The sequence below is a fragment of the Neodiprion fabricii genome, chromosome 4 (genome assembly GCF_021155785.1).
Source record: "Neodiprion fabricii isolate iyNeoFabr1 chromosome 4, iyNeoFabr1.1, whole genome shotgun sequence".
NCBI classification, from domain to species: domain Eukaryota; kingdom Metazoa; phylum Arthropoda; class Insecta; order Hymenoptera; family Diprionidae; genus Neodiprion; species Neodiprion fabricii.
This window is the reverse complement of record NC_060242.1, coordinates 9601456-9622833: the sequence shown is the minus strand read 5'-3', so window position 1 is coordinate 9622833 and position 21378 is coordinate 9601456. Positions and strand designations below refer to the sequence as shown.

The 21378-nt window shown below is 38.2% G+C and overlaps 1 protein-coding gene across 5 annotated transcripts in view; it reads right to left on the bottom strand.

Moving 5' to 3' along the window:
* LOC124180883 (protein-tyrosine sulfotransferase) overlaps positions 1-21378 on the bottom strand; it is a 270165-nt gene that overhangs the window by 190358 nt on the left and 58429 nt on the right. For 2 of the 5 annotated variants that reach the window (XM_046566796.1, XM_046566798.1), the window contains exon 2: positions 16050-16280. The exons of the other annotated variants lie outside the window; for them this stretch is intronic. The gene's annotated coding sequence lies outside the window, so the exon portion shown is untranslated. The remainder of the gene's footprint in view (positions 1-16049; positions 16281-21378) is intronic. 5 annotated transcript variants of the gene reach the window in all.

Sequence of the window (21378 nt, the reverse complement as noted above, 5' to 3'; positions counted from 1 at the left end):
CGAATACACAGACTGAGGGATGTCAAACTGCCGGGGAAATGAGCAAATCACATTTCGAATGTTTTTCTTCTTCAAGAGTGATACAATTGTCTCAAATTTTAGAAATTCATAGTGTTTGCCATTGTGTTTGTGCAATCGTTAGAAAAAGGTCAGAAAATTTACGAACACAGTATAAATATACGTGAAGTTGATTGAAAGTAGTCGTACATTTTTTACGCTGTTTCTAGTGCAGGTTTCAAGAAGTAATTCAATTTCACGGAAATCGCAATTCTTTTATGAAACCGATACTTTACATGGATTGGATAGCATTCCAATCAGACAGTGGAAGTAATCGGAATATTGGTTTTTCATTCTTGATTAATATCAATATATTTGCCAGTTATGAAAAACTGTGGTCCAATCAGGTAATTATGTATTTGATGTGAGGAAACTGTTTCGTCATTAAACTACGAAACTTTTTTAATTTTGTTAGTCAGAATTGCGTTGCCGCCAATAAATTCGATGATTATTCTGTAGCTCACCAAACTTTGTGTCGGAGAAATCAAATGATTTAATTGTGCTAATTTTTGGCAGAGTATTTTGACACTTCAACAAAATATTTTATACATTAAGGATACATTATCTGACTGCTCCAACCCATTAGAAACACACTTTGTATCCACTGAACGTTTTAGGAAACTATTATAGACAATTCAGTAGAATTTACGTCAAAATTTTTATCGGATCACGAAACAAGTATCATTTCATCGAACTTATAATATCAATTACAAGTGAATATTTAGTTGGTTTCAAATGTTTAATTCTCAGACGATATCATACAATGATATAAATCACAAAGAACAAAACTTGACACAACACTTTACGTGATGAAAAGGGCTCAAGTACCACACCATTTGTCATTTCAAGTCTTGAGAGGAAGTTATGCCTAATTTCAAGCCTCCTTAGTTTTCATTTATTACCTAACTGATAATCTCCAAGTTGATACAAAGTTTAGGAGTTCAGTGTAGTGAGATCACGGGTAGGAGATAGCCATGGTATCACTCTTCAAGTACAAAAAATTGTACGACGTTCGATAAATACATCGTTGTATTGTTAATCTTGTTATACCTGCAAGTATACGGTTGACAATTTTTTTTTTGTCTTATTTTTTTGCAAGGACTCGATGAGTGCCAAGTGGTCCCGGAATACTGATACACCCTGTACAATCCGAGTCCTTTCTCCAAGCAAGTACGACACTGGGCACGTACCAAGCGAAGCTGTATAAATATGTAACTACATCCGAGTGGCTTCAACTCAAAGTGCAAAACGCATTTTTGCTCGCACGAAATTCAATTTTTTTTCTCGTTTCACGCGTTCCTCTTTTACCATTCGCCTATACTGCCGAAGACACAGCTGATCGGTAGTCAGCTGGCAGAGCTAACTCTGTGTAAAAAGGGCGACCTTCAAAACCGTCAGGGCAGCTAACGATAAAAGATAACAACAAACACTGAATGACTCCGTATAGCGGGGTCAACCTTTTTCGAACCCTTTTCCCTTTACGTTAGGGTAACCATCTGAGCTGAGATTACTCTTACAGTTAAGCATGTTGCAACATCACGAATGAATATTGATTCGTGAGAAATTCATTAGCAGTACAAGTTGATTAAGAGAGGACCCTACCGATTCTCAAAACTTCTACATTTTTCTTCAAATTGAAATTCCGTTTTAATTGTCAGAATTTATTCAAAATGCCCAAGAAAATAGGTGGTTGAACTTGATGATTCGTGTAAAATTATAGAAGTCACAGCTTAGGATATAGTATAAAAATACCAAATTTCGAAACACGCCCTGCGCATAAAGAATGCTCGGATCACATTCGATGTAGTTTCAGATCGGAGAACCAGTTTCTTAAAAACCGTAGTTCGAACTTGGCGTCTAAAATTTTGAGCATTTTCAACGTCACGAGTATCTGGAATCATACATTTCTTTTGCACTGTAAAGAAATCGATACTAACGTTTGTGAATAACATATGTGGGAAGGTACGTGCCAAATTAGAATTCAATCGGAGAAAAACGCATGCGCAAGCGTTTCGAAGATCAAGCAATATAGTTTTGAGTGAATCGGACTTTGGTGAAAACCGAAACAAAAATGACCAATTCTCTTGAATATCTAGTCCAAAAAGAAAACGAAGATGACTAATCGTATTTGGTACACTGCGCCTTCCTAAATTGAATGCTGTTTCTTCTCAAGTATATTCTTCCGGCATCATTTTCGAATTTGCATCGCGTGAAACGCAAATTGATAATAATAAGTACTTAAGCAAAATAATATTTAAGGCCAAGTCAATATCAAATTATATACAGTAATGGGATGCAAAAATTAGTAAATAATTTGAAAAATTCAGTTGGCCGTCGTAAACACAGTCATTAAGTACTCACTAAATTTTCAACCGCCTGACCGAACGGCTGCTAGATACTAGAATAAACTAAAAGATCATTTTCATTAGTCTCACCTGGCTCCGATGACAGCGTCGAAGCAAAAGGTTCGAGCTTTCTTTTGCTCGTTGTAGTTTTTGCAGTTGATGGATGATGAGAATTTGATGTCGATGGTAGTGATGCACAATCAACAACGGACCAGGTTGTATTGCATTAGGGGGGGGGGGGTCGTTAATTCGGTGAAAAAAAAGACACTTTTTAAAATTTTTTTTTACAAGATACAGGAAATGTTACTTGAAATATTACTCTACAATACTGTCCTCCCCATCGGTTTTCAATCGTTCTTTTAGCAGCCTCGATCCTTGCAGTTCGACGTCTTTTCCGCTTATGCCATCGCTGCACCGTGACCTCGTAGAATTCACAGTCAAGCTGCACTTTGTCTTGTTTATTTGTAAGCAATGTGTAAAAATCACAAAATGCAAAGAAGCGTACACTTGCTGTCCGCTGTCGCTTACGCGCCCATTCGAAGTAAACTAACCTCACATCCAGAAACAAACAAAACGTGCGACAGATAGACTGCGCCCTCTGTGCACCGATCTGAAGCCGTGACGAGAAAGAAAGGACAACGTCTGCGGGCATTCCCTCTCGCTCTAATCGATGACTTGGCGGGGTAAGCACATAGAGGTATAAAAGTATACCTCCCCGCTTGTTTTACCGCTTTCGAAGAAAAAGAACAATATTGGTAAACTGTTTCATAACTTTACAAAAATAGACTTTCTCGATAAACGATTTATTAGTTGAATAATATCCATAATAAATCAATGAAAGCATACAATTTAACATTTTTCGGAGGAATCGGCTGAAAAATAGTGGTACTGTTTTTCCCAACTCAAATTACATGAGAAAATTCTACTTTTGAATACGATAATTAGACAATTGTGATTTCAATGGATGTAAACTTGAAAAATACCTGTATAGCCCATTGAAAATGGTTTGTTAGCTGAAAACTGTGATTCACTGGGTGGGGATGGGTCCCAAGATAATTTTTACCGCCAAAAAACCCAAAATCAATTTTTCGACAGATTTTGGTCAAAATTTCGGTAGAGTTCGCCCTTAACTGTCTACCCCATCTAGGCTTCACAGTGCTCGATCAAGGTAATTTAAGGGGAAATAGGGGAAAGCTTTGTGAAATAGAGGGGTATTACGGTTACAATATTTTTTTACAAGAGTAACCAAATAGAGCAAAATTAGGAACACACTAGGGTGTCCGTTATTGTAGTCGTTTCGAAATTTTTTTGATTGCACCCGAAAATTATATTCATTTTAAAAATCCAAAAAGTTCATTGCGAATATAAAAATTTTCGGATAATATTAACACCTGCCGAGGGCAATTCAAATTTTGAATGTAATATAAAATGAAATTATCGATGTATTTGAATTTTTTTATTTTCATACACTAAAATGGATTGAAAAATCGATTTTTTGTTTCAGAATAACGTTTACATTTCCAACTTTGTTACATATAGATATAAAATAATTTGGGTTAAACGAAATGAACCGTAAAAATTATGACTTTGTGAAATATAAGAGTTGTTCGATTTAATTTTTTTTTTTTTTTGTTCTTATGGTTAGTTGAAAGTACAAATATTGTTCTTAAGCATAAAATTGATTTTTCAATTCATTCAAGTTTATGGAAAAAATGTAAGTGACTGAAAAAATAGGGGGGCAGTGAGTGAAAAATTGGCTGCTTCAGGGTACATTTAGGGGTAACCTTCAGTTTTAGAGTACTTATCAGGCATCTAATCGTATCGTTGGGGGGAAGGAACTTTAGGATCGATACCCGTCGAAGTGTTGGAAAGGGCATCAGGACTAGCACCTGCACCGCTCGAGGGAGTCGACTGATAGTTCGATTATTCAAATTTTCAGGCGCCTTAATACATCTTGTTTCAGAGAGAGTTTCGATCGAGCAATGACAATTGTTGCACTTAAAATTGCAAGTATTTCGAGGATATTAACTTAACACTCTTGAATTAAGAGCATACGAAATTCTCGACTATTCAAGTTTGCTCCATTATGAACATCTGAAAAATGCAATCGGTTCTCATCATCTTCAAGAGCTCATTTTTGTGTAACTGTAATGGAAACGACGCACAGTAGTCGTAAATCAATTTTAACCAGCCATAATTGTTAACTTCATTTCATCGTCATATTTGCGATACAATGTTCCAAATATATTTTCGGAGGTTCTTTGACAGATTTCACTTTTGTTTTCTCAATGTTTTCATGATAAATGTGAACGAATTGAAACTTCACTTTTGGGCACACCCGACACCTTGGGCACAGGTTTGATCGAATTTAGTACTGTCCACGCCCTTTCAACGTGGACAGATAATTTTTTTAAATTCCGCATTTGACGGATTACACGAGTTACTCGTGTATGAAGAAGAAGGAATGGTGGAACTTTTGGGAAGATATCGTGCTGGTGATGATTTATGCGAACGTCATAAAATGTTTTATTATTACCGGTTTTTGTCAATCACGCGATTCGGTTACCTGAAAATGCTTAAAAAAATTCGGGATTTTCCATGGAATATAAAAAACTGGCAAAAAAAAAAAGAAGAAAAAAGGGTGCCGCTATTGACTGAAAGGGTTCAGAGACAAAACTTCGTTCGATAAACTAGTATTGAAATTAATTTTTCTTTCATCAATCTACGTATAAAGAATGCGAATTCTAGGTGCAGTCGTTGAAATCATGCGTCAAGTTATCGTGCGTGATTGTGGAAACGAATATCCCACGTGACATCGACAACGTTACGGGGTTTGCATGTCTAGTTACACGGTGTATTGTCGGTATTCGTAGGTTCTGCATTCGACACTTGGGAATTACATTGAATATACACGAAGAAAATAGTTACATTCGTCACACGCAGTAGTCGCCACGGAGATGCTTGTGACGCGAACAAGTACGAATACAGCAGTCGAGTACCAGGCGAGTGCAATAACTTTTCCGAGTCAGCAGTCAACGATCTGTGGGAACGAATCCTCTGGATCCCTGACTGTGTAAGGTGTCGCCTGCACGTAAGCATCGGCGCGTAATACGCGTGATGTATGCCTTCGGCGGGTCACGGATATACGATTCAGCGTCGCTACGCCCCTCGGGATTGTCGGATGACCCGGACGGATACGGGGTAGGGATTTCGACCCATGGGATATACCGCACACGTGGTGTCGTGACACGCGTGCGACCCTGATACACCCGGGGAATCGCAAACGTGTTACGTTTTTCTAACGGAAGGCCCAGATACTCCGATGTGTACCTACGGATCACCCAGGCGACAACGTTAAGCCTCGAGATTCAACGGCGCGAAAGGTGAGTACACGCCGGTATCGTCATGGGTGTTTGGTTTGTACGTAGGTATACCTATGACATGTACATTTAGGGACTACGAATCTGAGGCGGGTAATTTTTTACACCAGACAATTATGTTGGCAACGCGAAGAATCCTGCAGCGCCATAGTCGGCCAAGCGCGAAACAAACTCAATCTCGATGAACATAACATAACCTATGACCGTCGAATCTGAACTTAGAATACCGCGGGGGTAATGATTTGTTGGATTGCACGTCAGATTGAGTTTGTTTCGCGATCGGCCGACTATGGCGCTGCAGGTTTCTCCGTGTTGCCAACATAACTGTCTGGTGTAAAAAATTAGCCGTCTCGGATTCATTGTCCCCAAGTGTACACCTACCATATTCCTTGCGGTAAACATTGCATACTTGAATTCTGGGGTAAGTTGAAAGAATGTGACTTCAAATGTGCGGCTGAATTTTTTCAGAATGCAGATCTACCTTACCTGTGTGGATTCGCGATGTTGAAAAACAACGGTAAAACGGTAGAGAACAGAAATATCTTACGAAAGTAGACAAAGTATAAATTTTATGTAACCATCTTCAGGCTACAGAAAGATATTAATGTTTAATTAGACATTCATCTAAGTTTAAACTGTTTCAAATTTAGAATAGATTAGTTGATCGACAGAAATGCTCCTTTAATAAATTTAACGATGGTTAATGGTATTAGTATAAAAAATAATATTATGCTTTGATTTTTTGTTGACATGTGACACCTCAAGAACGAGGTTATATGTACGGAGAAATATATCGTACTAATACCAAAAGAGCATATAATTTTTTTTTTTTTTCATTGCCAATCGTTCCGTAGACTTATTTTCAAGCAAAATTTGGAAAAGAAAATTTTAAATCCATAAGGGCGTATATCGCTCATTCCATGTCAAATCGAAGACTAAGTTATGATGAATAATTCCGATTATTTTTCTCAAATTTTGTAGACGTATTTTCTCGATCTTCGAAAACTCGAAGTAAAAAAAACAGATCCGTGGATAGATCCGTTTCGCGATCTGTTTTAGAATGTTCGAGATGTTTTGAGAAAACAAAGATGATGCGCGGCACTTTAATATACCATTCATTTACTCCACGGCAAAACGGAAAAATTGAAGTAAAAATCACATCGTTTGTAAATGTGTGAGAAAAATAAATATAGTGTCCGTTTGAGTTCTGTTTTCAAATTTTCATTGCTTCTTTAGAATTGCAGTGGGAACACGATGAAACTTGTTTAAAAATTTTAAGTTGGTGAGTTGCTGATGAAAAATGCTAATGAAATTTATAAAAAAAATTAACAACAATTTGTTAACGTCAAACGCAAATTTGAAATATACTGCTACATAAATGCCTCGAGATTTTCAAAATCGACCTCTTGCATTTTTTTGTACGACTAATGGATTCGACGATACAGTAGTTTGATTGTTCGCAGGAGCGAAGTTTTTTGTTTTCTGTGCATACATCATCATCTTTAAAAAAAATCGCAAATTTTTTTCGCGAAACATGACTTACATTATTTCATGTGTAGAATGCTTCTGAAAAAAAAAAAAAAAAACTCGACTCATTAATCATAATTTAGTGTTCGGTTTGACATGGAATCAGCGATATCTAAGTTCAAATCCAAAAGGGCGTATATTTTTTTTCGATATTTAACTGGAATCTACGGAATTGTTACGTTCGGCGTTCCAGCACACGTCTTCTCTAATGTTCTTCGACCACCTCTCGCCTCTACGTGCTAACTCTTCCACATTCCTCGCAGTAACGTTACAGTCTCCAGCATGTCCTCCTATTTCTATCCAGCCTCACACCGCTCGCTATCGCCCTTACTCTGCTAATTCTATTCCTCACTATTCTGGATTTTCGCACCGTGGACTCGCACTCTTTGTCCCAATACACTTGAATACCAACCTTCGTCAAATCAACTTCTACCCCAACGTACGATATATACACTTCTATTCCATCCTCCATCAAATACACTCCAATTCCGACATTGAAACAATCCTGTTCGTTCAACTATGCACTTAAATTCGTCACTATTCCAATAAAGTATTTATAAATTCAATCATAAGCCTTCCTTATATCCATTGTTACTCCTTCCTCCATTCCTCGACTCTAGAATAATTACGAGATCGAATCCAAAGGTGCCCGAAACAACATATATTTTAATAAAAAAATTATATACTTTTTTACTTAGATAGCTCTCTAAAGCTAAAAGGGCGTATAAATAAGTACAAGCCATTTTGGCATTAGCACCGCGATATACGAAATGATTTACAAGTTATTGTTTTCAATGGTAGGTAATGTTCGTTACGAAAATTTGTAGCAGTTTTATTACAGATAGAATATTATGCATAATTGTTACCGGCAGAGAATGGCTTTGTATGTGACTCGCCATCTTCCAGTAAAATCATGAAGAATATCGTACGGCTTGGGTGCGATGGTATGCTGATTGCGTACAATTCGATCATAATAAGCTGAGTTTGTGTGGAATATAAATGCATGGATTACTGATCAAATTTAAAAGGTACTCAAATTAAGCAGCGCTGATGGGCGTATACATAGCTCTCACACCCAAGCGCACCAAAAACGTGCGTGAAGGAGAGCGCAACTATGGCGTATAAGCCCCACGTGGCACGTACACATGGGGATAATGATTCCCAGACGGTTAATTTTTGGGCCAAGTCGATTACGTTGGCAATACAGACACTTGACCGAAGTATCGTAACGTTGGAACTGACTGATTGTGAACCTAGTTCCCATTTGAGAAAAAAAGGTGCAAATTGGTTCGGACCCGGAAGTTAAGCGGAAATTTAGGGGTAAGTAGTGGCCAGCACAGATAACCTGTATGGAATAATGGATATTGGAATTGTAGGTGAATCAAGTTTCGACCCGAGTAAGGCCCCTTCTGACAATGATATATACATTTATTTACATTGCTAAAAATAATAGAAAGGAAGAACGAATAAAGATCCAATCTTGGGACCCCACTTTGGGATTTGTTTTCTATAGTGATCCATAATAATGATTGTTACACTTTTATTTTATTTTTTTGTTTTACGCAAGAATAATTAAGAATATAGTATTCAGACACAGTAATTACGGTAAAGTACTGAGTAAATGATCGCGTCTAACGTCGTAAAAGCGTTCTTGTCATATCCATATAGGTCCAAGATTGGATCCTTATTCATTCTTCCTTTCTTTTGCTCTTGGCAGTGGGAATAAATGTATACATCGTTTTGAGGAGGGAGCTTACTCGGGTCGAAACGTTAACGAAAAATTGATGTGACGTACTTCATTGACTTACAATTCCAATATCTATTACTCCACTACATCAGCGAAGTCAAGACTTCAATATTCTTCAGAGATCCTGTGCAACCGGCTTGACTGATCGCAAAGATTGTATGCATCGGTAGTGAGCGCGATGAGCCGTAAGCGAAAAGAGTGATTACATGGAATTCCTGCACTACATGGAACCAGCTGCCGAGAGGTCAAATCCTCTCGGTATAGAGGTGCCGGTTTTTCGTAAATGTCACAAGTAACCGTAAGAAGTTCTTCTACTTTGCCGAGAGCCAAAAAGACGACTTACAGTTTCGAAGAGGATGCGGCTAACAATAAAAGAGTGTTACATATTCAAGTGGCTCAAGGTCAGATAAAAGGTCGGGACAATTTTATGATGTTGCAAATACGCGCAGACGCCTAGATTGTCACCAATGGTCGAAGCCACGAGCGTCACATCAACTGTAAATAAATTAGAGAGAGACTGGAAACTTGCACGTGTTGAAAAGGCGAATGAGAGACAACTTGAGCACAAAGGTGACTTGTGGTGAGTTCATGCCCCTTAACTTGAGTCAAGACAAATTGAAGTTAAGTTGTCCAAAAAAAAAAAAATTTCATATCATCACTCCCTCACCGAAATAATTGTACTAAACCGAATATTTTTGAAGCTCTGCCTCCCCCATCATCCTTTCCGCCACAACATTAAGGTTTTTTTGCTCTATACTCGGTCATTATAGATTAACACAACACTTTTAACAATGTCAGTAATATTGATAAAAGTTTTTTTATTCATCAGGTAACATTCTCATGCTAGTCATGTTGACATGGTTTCTACTTATAGTGCATGTATGAAATTCACTGATATTGAGTATTGTAGCTTTTTTTTCGCCTAAAACATTGCTTACAGTATTGAAATTTACCTACATTCATTACCACACTGGGAAAAGTATCTGGAGTGGAAATTACTTTATTCTATGGAGAAAATGAACTCGGATTTCGATAAATATCTTATGTAGGTCAATCAACCATGGCCATAACAACTACCCCCGTGTTCATGCAAAGTATCCAACATTTACTGCAGAATATTGTCAACTCAACTATGTAAAATACTGAGATAAATTATACGAATAGTCAAATCAACTACATCAGGAGTCAAATCTTTCTACTACTATTCAATAGTGAGATTCCCGACGTCACTTTTCTCGGTATAGTATAGTATATTATCAGCGAAAGTTTGATCTTCCTGTTATTTATTCATGTGAATATGAATTTCGATTTTTTTAAAGCTGCTAATGCAGAGAATCATTAATTTTGTCTGAATTGCGGTGCCGTTAATCTGCAGGCAGCTTAGCGATTACCCTTTCACGAGCTGGGGTATTTTAATAGATGGTACGTGAACGTCGAAACCTGAATCCCGGTTCAGTTAAAATTTTATTGGGTACCGCAGATATCAAATTTCACCATAATCCATTAGCCGTCTGCGAACGTGTGGGCTCTGAATAGCTGCGTACATATTATTACCAAAAATAGTACCAAAATCACGGTGTATTAGTTTACAATATTAATAGACACATATCAAATTTTCAAAACCACCAGTTTGTGCGTAACTGTAATCCCATGAATCAATAATGTTAAACGAAAGAACTTTACATCCATTCGCGTACTTGCATTCGTACCCAAACCAATTCCCATGGTAAATCTCGATGTGGAAATTACGTACTCGAATATTTGTAATGATGGTTAATGTGAGAAAACGAATTGAAAAGATTTCATTGAAAGTCCATCGAATTAAAGTTGAGTAAAATCACATGAAGTCCTTTCAAGTCTTCGTAGTTTTCCGGACTTTCTTAAAGTCTAGTACTGTACATTGTATGACAAGTGCGGAAAGTAGACGATATCTAAACGAGTTATATTTGTGGCACGAGTCAAAAATTAGTGCTGTAACTCACACGAATCAAAGATCGCCTGTCCACACGTGACAAACACGTTATGTTTCATAATTCCTGTGAAGGAAAGTTTAATTTGGGCCGCACCAAAGGTGCCATTGGTAGCGTGTGAAATTTGGCTTATGTAACTCACGTCGAAGGCATGACCCCTGATAATAATGCATGAAATCAGATTATTCGCTAGTGCACATGCGCCAGAAAAGCCTAGTGTGGAAAGTCGAACATTTCGATCGTGCGTAAGCACCAATTTTTACCTCCGCATACACTGTTCAGAAATATGGTACTTCATAATACGCACGTCCACGGGATTCGAAAATTAAGCTTTCGAGGCAGATTTCGTATAAAAACTGTTGCGGTATAAAAAACGGTTGCAATACCTGCTTGAAAAGTGTGATTTTCAGCATACGTAAGCTACTTTATTTCTCAACAGTACAGAAATAAGAAGCTGGCGCATACGCACATTCGAAACGTTCTATTTTCCACACCAGAACTTTTTTGTCGGGTGACCGGTTTACGTGTAACTCGAGGTTGCGCGCTGCCATTGGCACTTTCAGTACTTATTAGGTAAACTTTCTTCACAGTAACTGCAAATAATACCGTGTCACACCTGCTGATACTGGCCCATGGATTCGTGGTCCTGGTAAGCAGACTGGTACGATAACAAAACTTGCGCAGATATCGCTTACTTTCCACTCTTATGACATAATATACTTTTTGAGTCATATTGTCCTTCGAACTCGATTAAAGCTGTCCGAAGTCGTCTCAAGTCCTTCAAATTGTTTCTGCAAATAGGAATGTTTCAAGACATATAATAATAACGTACTCTCCCTCGTTTCTCTGATCTCCTCCTCATCTTCTTTCTGCGCACCGATTCCAACTTATGTCATTCGGCATTTTGTCGAATTTAAAAGTAAAATACATGATTAATACATAAATATTATAGAATTTCACATTGATTCAATTATAAATCTGGCTTAATTTCAGTACTGTGTGGTCATTTTATTTTATATTGCTGGGCGTTGGAAAATTTAGTAATCCCTGAACTCTCGCTCAATGTTTCAAATATAACGTAAAAATTTGATTCAGCCGTATTGTTGTCTTGGTGGCATTATTTGCTGAAAGGTGTGTTTAATAAGTAACGTAGTACCGAGATGCTTTCGAAAAGCTATATTTCGTGTCTAATGTACCAGTATACGATCAGCTGTATATACCTACACACGACTGCATAAGTACATAATTGATTGCCTGTGGCGAGTTTATAATTGCCATCCATGAAATGTCCACCTATAAATTATCGATCAGTTTAGATCATAAAGTGAGTGTTGTGTAATACTTCATCCTGTTAATAATTGGCAATATTAGCTTAGATAAACAGTCATTTGCATAAAATTGAGATTTGCCGGCGATGTGTTTACAGTGATATAACTATCGTTGGTTCAATTGGTAATTGGATAATTTCATCACTATCCACTGTGGTATAGGTGACATGTTGCGATCGACTGTACATATACTCGACATATGTGTAATGCTCGTCTGCCCACAAGAATCGTTTGACACTGCACTGAGAGAAAAGTAATTGATTCGCCAAAATTTTGTTAGACCAACGAAAGTATCGTATTTTGTTGAATTAAGTAAGAAGTATATTGTGTTCGCTACTTTTGTTGAACCAAACAAATATCACTTGACCCAAATAATCCTTTCCCTTCGTGTAGTTGATTTAATGGCAAAAACTGATACCAATGAAATTCCAGATAAGAATATAGAGCAGTGAATCATGCACGAAATTCACCACGCGATTAATATTCACGGTTGCGCGGATCCGTTTCGACACAGAAGCGGACAGTTATTACTCTACACGTATCTAGAGGTATAAGGTATAAGGTGGTCGTAGTTCGTATTCCTCGATTGAGCCAAGCGCCGATGTAACCTAATTATCTAAGTTAACTAATAGGGACTTCATGCTGGGATGTATTTGGCATCTATATTGCAGCCACCGGGTCTAGTGCAAGTGTATATCACGACTACCTATAGCCGATGCCGTAGGAAGCCCAAGACTCGAAGCATTAGTAGATCTAACTATGTCTGAGCTACACAGAAACCTATTAGCGTACTTATACAAGTTATACCTGGTAGTTGTCCATCAAGTCGGAGGCGTAAATGCTGGTTAAACTCATTACATACAAATGAGAAATTATTGCCACGGTGCTGCGTGTACGGTAAAACGACCAGGCAATGATCGCATTCATCGACCCTTATAATTAAATTCACGAATCAACCCTACACAAGTTTACTCTCTCATCTATTTGCGGAGCACTTGCTACTTGGCTTTAAAGCTAAAACCATTCTTTCTTGACACACAAAAGTTATAAGGTTAATTAATAATTGGATTATTGAATGAATAATTGCTTGTAGCAGAAGCTCAACTACGTGCAACCTATCATATTTGTCGAACCCCTACTCTCCTACCAACTCAATAAACATTTTCGTTTCTGAACGTAGTAATAAAGTTTATACGAGTATTGATAAACGTGCAGCAAATATGCAAACACTTTTTTTAAAGATATATTACCTGCCTCCATGAAGACTGTGTTCTCTTTTTTTTGCGCTAGGCGAATAGTGCCGTAGTTAATATTAATCGTAAGTTAAAATCAGTGGCCAGTGGCGGTTAGCGCGTTCGAATAATCTTTTTTTGTTGTGGTTAATTTCGTTTATTATTTACCGAGAGTGCAAAAAGATATAGCCAACGACCAGGGAAGCTGATGATAATTGAGAGGCGTTTCGATCACGCCAAGTGCCCAACAAAATCTCGCAATATCTTTTGTAAGATCAATTTTTCAACATTCACCGCTGGTCGCAAAAAAAAAAAAAAAGGGAACACTGTAAGTTTCTGGCAAACTTCTCCAGGTGAACCAAGGGCATCGAAAAATCGAAGATCCGCCGTCAGGATACATACGGGACAGTTAAAAATTTTATATTGGGAGTTCAATTTTCAATAGATGTAACATATGCTTACAACCAAAAGTATTTAAAAATGCTGCTGACAAGTATTAATTGTCGTCAACCATGGGAGTTTTTTGAAAATTACTTTACGATTCAATGTCCACTGAAATTTACAAATTTATCTACGGCCGAGAATTAGGAAAATTTCATGTTCATTCCACGACAGATTGAAAAATATCAAATATTTTAATCATTTGATACGTACTGCAGAAGTTACTAATTGTAAGTATACTCGCTGAACCATTGGCCACACAACTGTTTGTTTCGCGCGAAATTTCTGTTTGCGAAACAAGTTTTAATTGAATACATAATTAATTGTAGATATCGAGCTAAGAAGCTGCACTTCCAGCTTTGACAGTTAATACTGCGAGATTGAAGGGTAAAGTTTGGAACTAGGCAGAGTTCAGCAGTCCTCAGTTGCTAATACGCCAGATAAGCTTGATTTCCATCACCTCGCCGCTAGCTGGGATGATAACTTCGAATGGGGTTTCTCGAACGAATGAAATCTCCAGTAACCAAATGAGAAATGCTTCAATTATTGGCAACCATCCAATTTCTCTTATGGTTATATCCAAATCGCAACCTCGAAGTCATCGGCGAAAATTTTCGGGTAATACCACCCAAGCATCACACGAGTACTTGTATACGAGGCATTCCACACCGATTCGACCTGTATCTGACCCTTGACCGCTTCGATTCGGTCTACAATTTTTTAGAAGTTTTAAACAAAACTTTATTAGCTCATAATATTTCACAATGCAAACATCGTGCCAAAAATATGAGGCCCTTTTAGAGTTGAAGCTATAAGGTGAAAATCGTGGACCGAATCGGAGAGGTTGAGGGTCAGATCCAGGTCGAATCGATACCGGAAGCTTAATTTAACGAGGAATGTCATTTCTTCCGAAAATTTCGCAAGCAAGATTCACTGGTACGTTTATACCGAGAATAACTGACGTGTCAATGACAAAAACCATTGTTACAAGTACTAGTTGTCACCGTTGTCACAAGGCTTGTATCTTCGCCGCTAGATATCGGAACGAGCGGTGGCATAGATTGAAGTTTTAGTTCAATGTTTGAAACTAATGAATGTTGTTAACTAGAATATGGTATCATATGCGGCCTCGCAGTGATTGAAAAACTGAAATTGGACCTAATAAGTTATTATTTTCCATCTTCTAAATGTGTTTTTCTTATTTTTCTTAGCTACATTGGAATATTTCGTAATAAGATAATCGGAAAGGCGATTCTTATCACTTCCATTTGATATATATGTTTTTAATATTTGAATAGCGGGTCAGCAAGATATGGATATTTTTAAACAAAATCACGGGTTAACACTAACTTCACATGTGACAATAATTTCCCGACAACTTGACCCGTCTCGACTTTTCCGTGGTTTCTTGAGTTCGGGTCAAGTTTTTTGCGATTTCCGGAATCTGAATCGAATTTTTCACGGTTTTTGGGGTTTTCGGAGTCTAGGTCGACTGTTTCGACTAGGTCGTGGTTTCCAGGAAAAAATACAATGGAGAATGGAATTATTGCTTAAAAATGTACACTGAAAATCCGAGTTTCTTACTCCGAAACAAGAACAAGAAAGCGACAGCAGTTTTGGTCGTTTAAAATACTTGGTACAACTTACCCCGCCTCCAGGGTAAGTTATCACACCCTCAATTTTTTTTAAAAATTCGAGAAACCCTATTCAGGCATGCTTTGTAACAACCACGAATTTTCTCCAGGTGCGTAAAGGATACATCTACAGTGCCCATATTCGAATTAAATGGAATTTTTATTCCCTAAAATTGTAAAAATCAGAAATTAAAAAGTTTGACAACTAGCACCGGTCTCCCTTACTTCAAACCTCGCCTACACATAACTCTTCAGGAGCCAATCTGTTACAGAGATCTGAACGCTGACACGAAGTGATGCGAGTTTTTCGTGAAAGGCTGTCGCGACGCGCATTTCTCCCGGTTTCTAAAAAGGCAGACGTAGGTGTGCCACCTGAGATTTTACTTACCTACCCTCCAGGGTCATATACGCTGGGACTAATTGTTCGGTAAATAGATCCCCGCAGTTGCTCCGATGGAGAAGCGCCCGGCTGACGAACTATAGGTAGACTCCCCCGAGTGGTCCGGATGCTAGACCCGATGCCATTACAGCATTTCGACGGGCGTCAACTCTAAGGAATTCCCGATTGATCCGATACCTACCCGATGCCACTTACAGCACGACAAGCGCGAGGGTTAAACTGTAAACAGAGCACGTGGGTGGATGAACAATTAACTACACATGAGTGATGAAGTTAGTTAAAATCAAAAACAATAGTTTCTTCGGATTACTAGTATGTAATAGCCCTGGGCACAGACTGTATGGACTGCGATATGACAGAACGTGGGGACGAAGACCAAGAGCAGACAGAACAAAAGTAGTAACAGAATGAGCCGCCGATAAGGTGTCTTCAGCGTTTATACGTAGCTTCTATCTGCCTTGATGGCACTGTAGGTTACCCTCAAATACGCGAAGCTAGCTCTGTCAGCCGACCGGTTACTGACTGGAGGTTTTGAAAAATTAGCCTTAGCCTACAGATGGAAAAATTGCGCGAACCAAAACATGTTCAATGCCACGGTTTTTGGAGAACACCAGGCCACCTGGTTTTTTTCACGTACTCAAGTGGCCCCATGTAGTGTGTGCTCGGTATCGTATTTTGGGGAAGAAGATCCTGATTATGCACTCAAGGATGTAACACTCCTCAAAATGTGATTGATACGATAAATTTTGGTCCTGAATTTGGGTTACCTTTCACCGATTGTAAACTTACTATCAAATCATGGGCAGCCCATTTTGAAGATGGGATCTCAGGGTGTTTTAGAAAAAGTCCATCACATTTAGAGAAGATGTAAGGGTTGCCAATACCAAAAATTTTTTATAAGCAGCCCATGTTCGTCAAAAGTCGTCAAAAGGGACGCGGGTCAACGCACGTTAGTTGGCAACTGAAGTAATATCAGGCCACGTACAGCGCGCTCTGCCAATAGTGCCGCTCTCAATAGAGCCACTTCTTCTATTTTGTGTTCAAACGCTTTCCCCACCCTTCGCCAAGTTCTCCGGCTCTTTCAATGGTGTCGCGCGCTAGATGCATTGTGGCAGTATTGAAAGAGAGTGATTCGAATGTTTTCCTCAACAAGTCGCGTCGAGAGTACGGGTACTACTTTTCTCGGAAAGTTATTCCCCTGCACGCCTATCACTGGCACTATTGAGAGAGTGTACTGTATTATTCAGTTGTTAGGTATAGTTGCAAATATTGTGAATCACACTTTTGCGTGGATCACCGATATTCATTGGGAATACAAGAAAATGTTACATAATTCAAGAGCGCGTCTTTGCTATCAAAGACTTCCAAGTAGATGTCACCCCGATTACCTCATTTTCAATGCAGTCGGTCTGCGAGTAACATATGGAACCCGAACCTGTCCAAGGTTTGCACAAACAGCGCCAAACTATTGACCAAACTCATGATTTTATCCAATCCGTATCTAGTTTCATTTCTATAAGCTGTACAATATAGTGTTCAAATGTGTGTGTTCGTCAAAACCCTACCTAGCGATAGCCTTGTACTCGCCAGTCCAACGGACAGGGTTCGATTCCGCGTCTTACAAGATTGGTAAAGTTTTTCATGACAGGCGATTACAGGATACAGAATCACTGAAGTCGAACAGACCTGTGGTGTGAGTTGATGTTAGTGCGCAATAGAATTTTAAGTAAATATACTAGACTGTATGGCTGCGGTACCTAACTTCAGGCGTTGGTTTACAACCGTTTCGACAGCCTGTACCCTCGAAATTTGGTCGTACATGGGTTGCTTATCAAGAATATCTGGTCTTGGCTTACCCGACAGCCTCTCAAAGTTTGATACAACTGTTCGAAAACACTCTGTATACTATCTGAACTTACAAACGAAGCTCGGAGCACCATTGCCAAACGCATATCTGTCTTCAGGAATAGACATAGTCATGTTAATGTAACAACTATTAATGCATGTAGATCTACACGCGACTCAAGAACTTTTTAACAACCCGGAATTAATGGTTCATAAAACAAATGGAGGTTGTATGTCTGTGGTTATGGAACAGATCCATTTTTAATAGGAAAATGCTTTTCTTGTACAATTATCGATCCACCTAATTATAGGTTACCATATTTGCCACAGCACAAACTGAGAAGGAACCTTGGAAGGAACGCTCGACCGTGCGCCCATCTGAACGTGAAAGCATCTTTTATGTTCGAAATTATTGTAATTCCTAGTTCTCATCTAGGAGCCCCAATATTACACGAAAACAGTCTCACGATGGCTCATTATACTCCTCATTCTTTCTTGGATGGCGAAAAGTACCTTAGCTATGACACTTTTTGGTCCCTGAAATGCAGGAAACGTGGGAATACCAACACGTTTCAAAAAACCATACATTTTTTTTGACGATTTTCGAAATATGAGTAACTTTCCTGAATTCCTCTACGGAAGAGCGATGCACTGTCGAAATTTAAACCCTTTCCGTTCGTGTGTTTATTTAATATCGAAAGAAGGGTGAGTTTGCTCGGTCGGTAAAAGTAGGACGGCTACATGCTCTTAACGGGGTGCTCTGGTCGATTTCGACGTTGACGTATACATCTCCAAATATCGAAGTCCACGTATCTAAAACGCGAAAATGGGTTTAACGGCCCCATTCTATACGCAATTCTAAATAAAAACACTCCCATGCATTTTTATTTGACCCAGAAATAAATAAATGGCACGGATTCTACGAAATCTTAATAGTAAATTCTAAAAATCATTTGATCGTAGCTTTTTCTTGCAACAGCCAAGCTCCGATGGGTATATTTTCCCATCTGCACCTTACGAACCAAATGTAAATTGAGTCTACTAGTTCTGTACTCAGTTCTGTCTACTGTTCTCAGTCGATTTCTCTTGTATTAATTTTTTCGATAGCTTACAAGCCAATGAGTTCAATTTATTCTTGATTATTATTAAGAGAGTACTTTGAGGAATTTGAAATTTAACTGCCATGTCTGTCTTTTGATCATTATTGCCATCTTGCACAGCTTTCGAAATATGTAGTTTTTCTTCAATACTCAAAGTTCGTCTTGTGTTCTCATCCATGGCTGGTAGCTAGCAACCAAGCTAATACTGTTTACTGACAAACTTGACATTGCACCAGGGGACCCCTCATTATACGTAATTCAGAGTACAAGTCGACTATAAGCAGCTTCGAGTTTTGCATCAGCCGCGTGCTAACAAATAAACAACGAAGTTTCTCAGAGTGCACCCATGGTGCGCATTCACGAAAACGTACCGTATGATCTCGAGCGTCATATCTTTCGTCGAGGAAATATAGCCCGGATATGAACATTTCTGATTTTTTTGGTGTGCGTAGTAAAAATTAAACATAACTCATTTATCGCAAATAATTCCCGAGAAATTTGTGACTGAAATCGCGCCGTTGAATTGAAAATTCGTATCCAGCGAAAATACTAACGCTCCGCTGATTTTTCAAAATTTTTTTCACTTACTTACCTTTTTTCCGAACACTCAATATTTTATACAATGAAAATACTCCGTATTCCAATTGTGATTACATCTTTTTTCCGCTACTCGCTTGAATTGACTTGTAACTCCGTTGTCTTCCAACGAATCTCACCAAAAATTTTCTTCAAATTAAAGCTTTTTGCATGCTTTTTTCATATCCATAATTAAATGTTACAAAAACGGTCGAATAAACGGTCAGTTTAATTTTGAAACCAAGGTCGGATAAAAAAAAGTCCCTTCGTTGGAAAATTAAATTTTTTTTTGTAAAAATAATTATGGGTTCCGATATGTTGTTGCGAAATCTACTATTAAAAAAATCCACGTGACGTCTTGTATTAGAATTATTATAGAATTGTACAGGCCGATGTTTGGCTAATTTGTTTATAAGTCTTTAACGATTCAACTTACAGATTACAGCTTCCACACGAATTATTTGTCAGTGACAAAGAATTGTTAAATGCGACACAAAGACGTCATTTTAATAAATACTCGCTTTTTTATTATGTACCCAAAACGACGTAATTAGTGGTTTTTTTCAATAACTTGTAATTCGGTCAATATTTTTCATCTCGCGACGTCTAGTTTTTTAGAGCTTTCGCGGACTAGAAAAAAAGTATTGATTTTTTATTTCGGTACAATCGTAAGGAAAAAGGATGTACGCGAAAAACTTTAAAATCACAGTTTTAATCGATTTTTAAACAATGTTTCCACATGATTTCAGATGACAGGTTGACATATGTTCATGTACACCATTTTTACTATCCATACGAAAAAAATAACGCTTATGCCTCTATATTTCCTGGACTACTTGAGGAGAGAGAAAATTCCGTTCAGAGGTCCGTACACTTACAACATTCGTAATCTAACAATTCACAGAATCATATTTCGTTTCAGTACACGGAAAATCTATTTCGTTACATGGAGGATTTTTTGTCGATACGTAGTTTTCCCGAAGGGATGAGCTATTCTCTGCGTTACACGGAGTTTTGGGTTATACTCGTACATGCATATGTATACAGAACATATGCATATATGCTGACATGAGCGTCACTGTGTGATGCGGAAAACAAGGCGAAAAGGTGTCAGGAGTATCACAGAAAATGCAAGTGAGAACTTCTCAGGCGGGTCATCGCCGAAGAACAGAGAAACAGTGGTGACAACTACACCGAAAGTCGACGCACACCTTTTTTAATTCCGGTCTAGAGGCTGTAATTGTTGACGCATAAATGGTTTTGCCGATGTTTATAACAATAATAATAATTACTAGCAATACCCGCCACGCCCGATATGGTATATCTGCAGGAGACATAATTGCCTATGCGGAGTAAGGGAGGAGATGGATCAACAACCGTCATTATACGGCTTTATGATTAAACATTTCTTCGTATAATCTTGATTGAAAAATTTGTCCGCTTACTCAACAATTTAACTCAATCCACTGACTAATATGCTATTGCTTGTCTTACACCTGCTCGTAAGTTTAGATTTTTTTATATTTACTTTTCTGATCTTAATAAGGAAAGAACTTGCATGACAGTTGCTGTATGCGATGATTGATATAAATAATACGCCTTTGTTAAAGTAAGTTTAGTTGTCCCGTATCGGTCACGTGCACGATTTCTTTATTTTAGTAAGGCATTCATTCGGTTTATAGCACCAGAGAAATAGAGGAAGTGTTGTGCAGTGTGAAACATCACAAGTTTTCACCTGATTCGGAGTAAAAAATGACAATCGAGAATCCGAACTCGGTAAGTTGACGGTAGGGAAG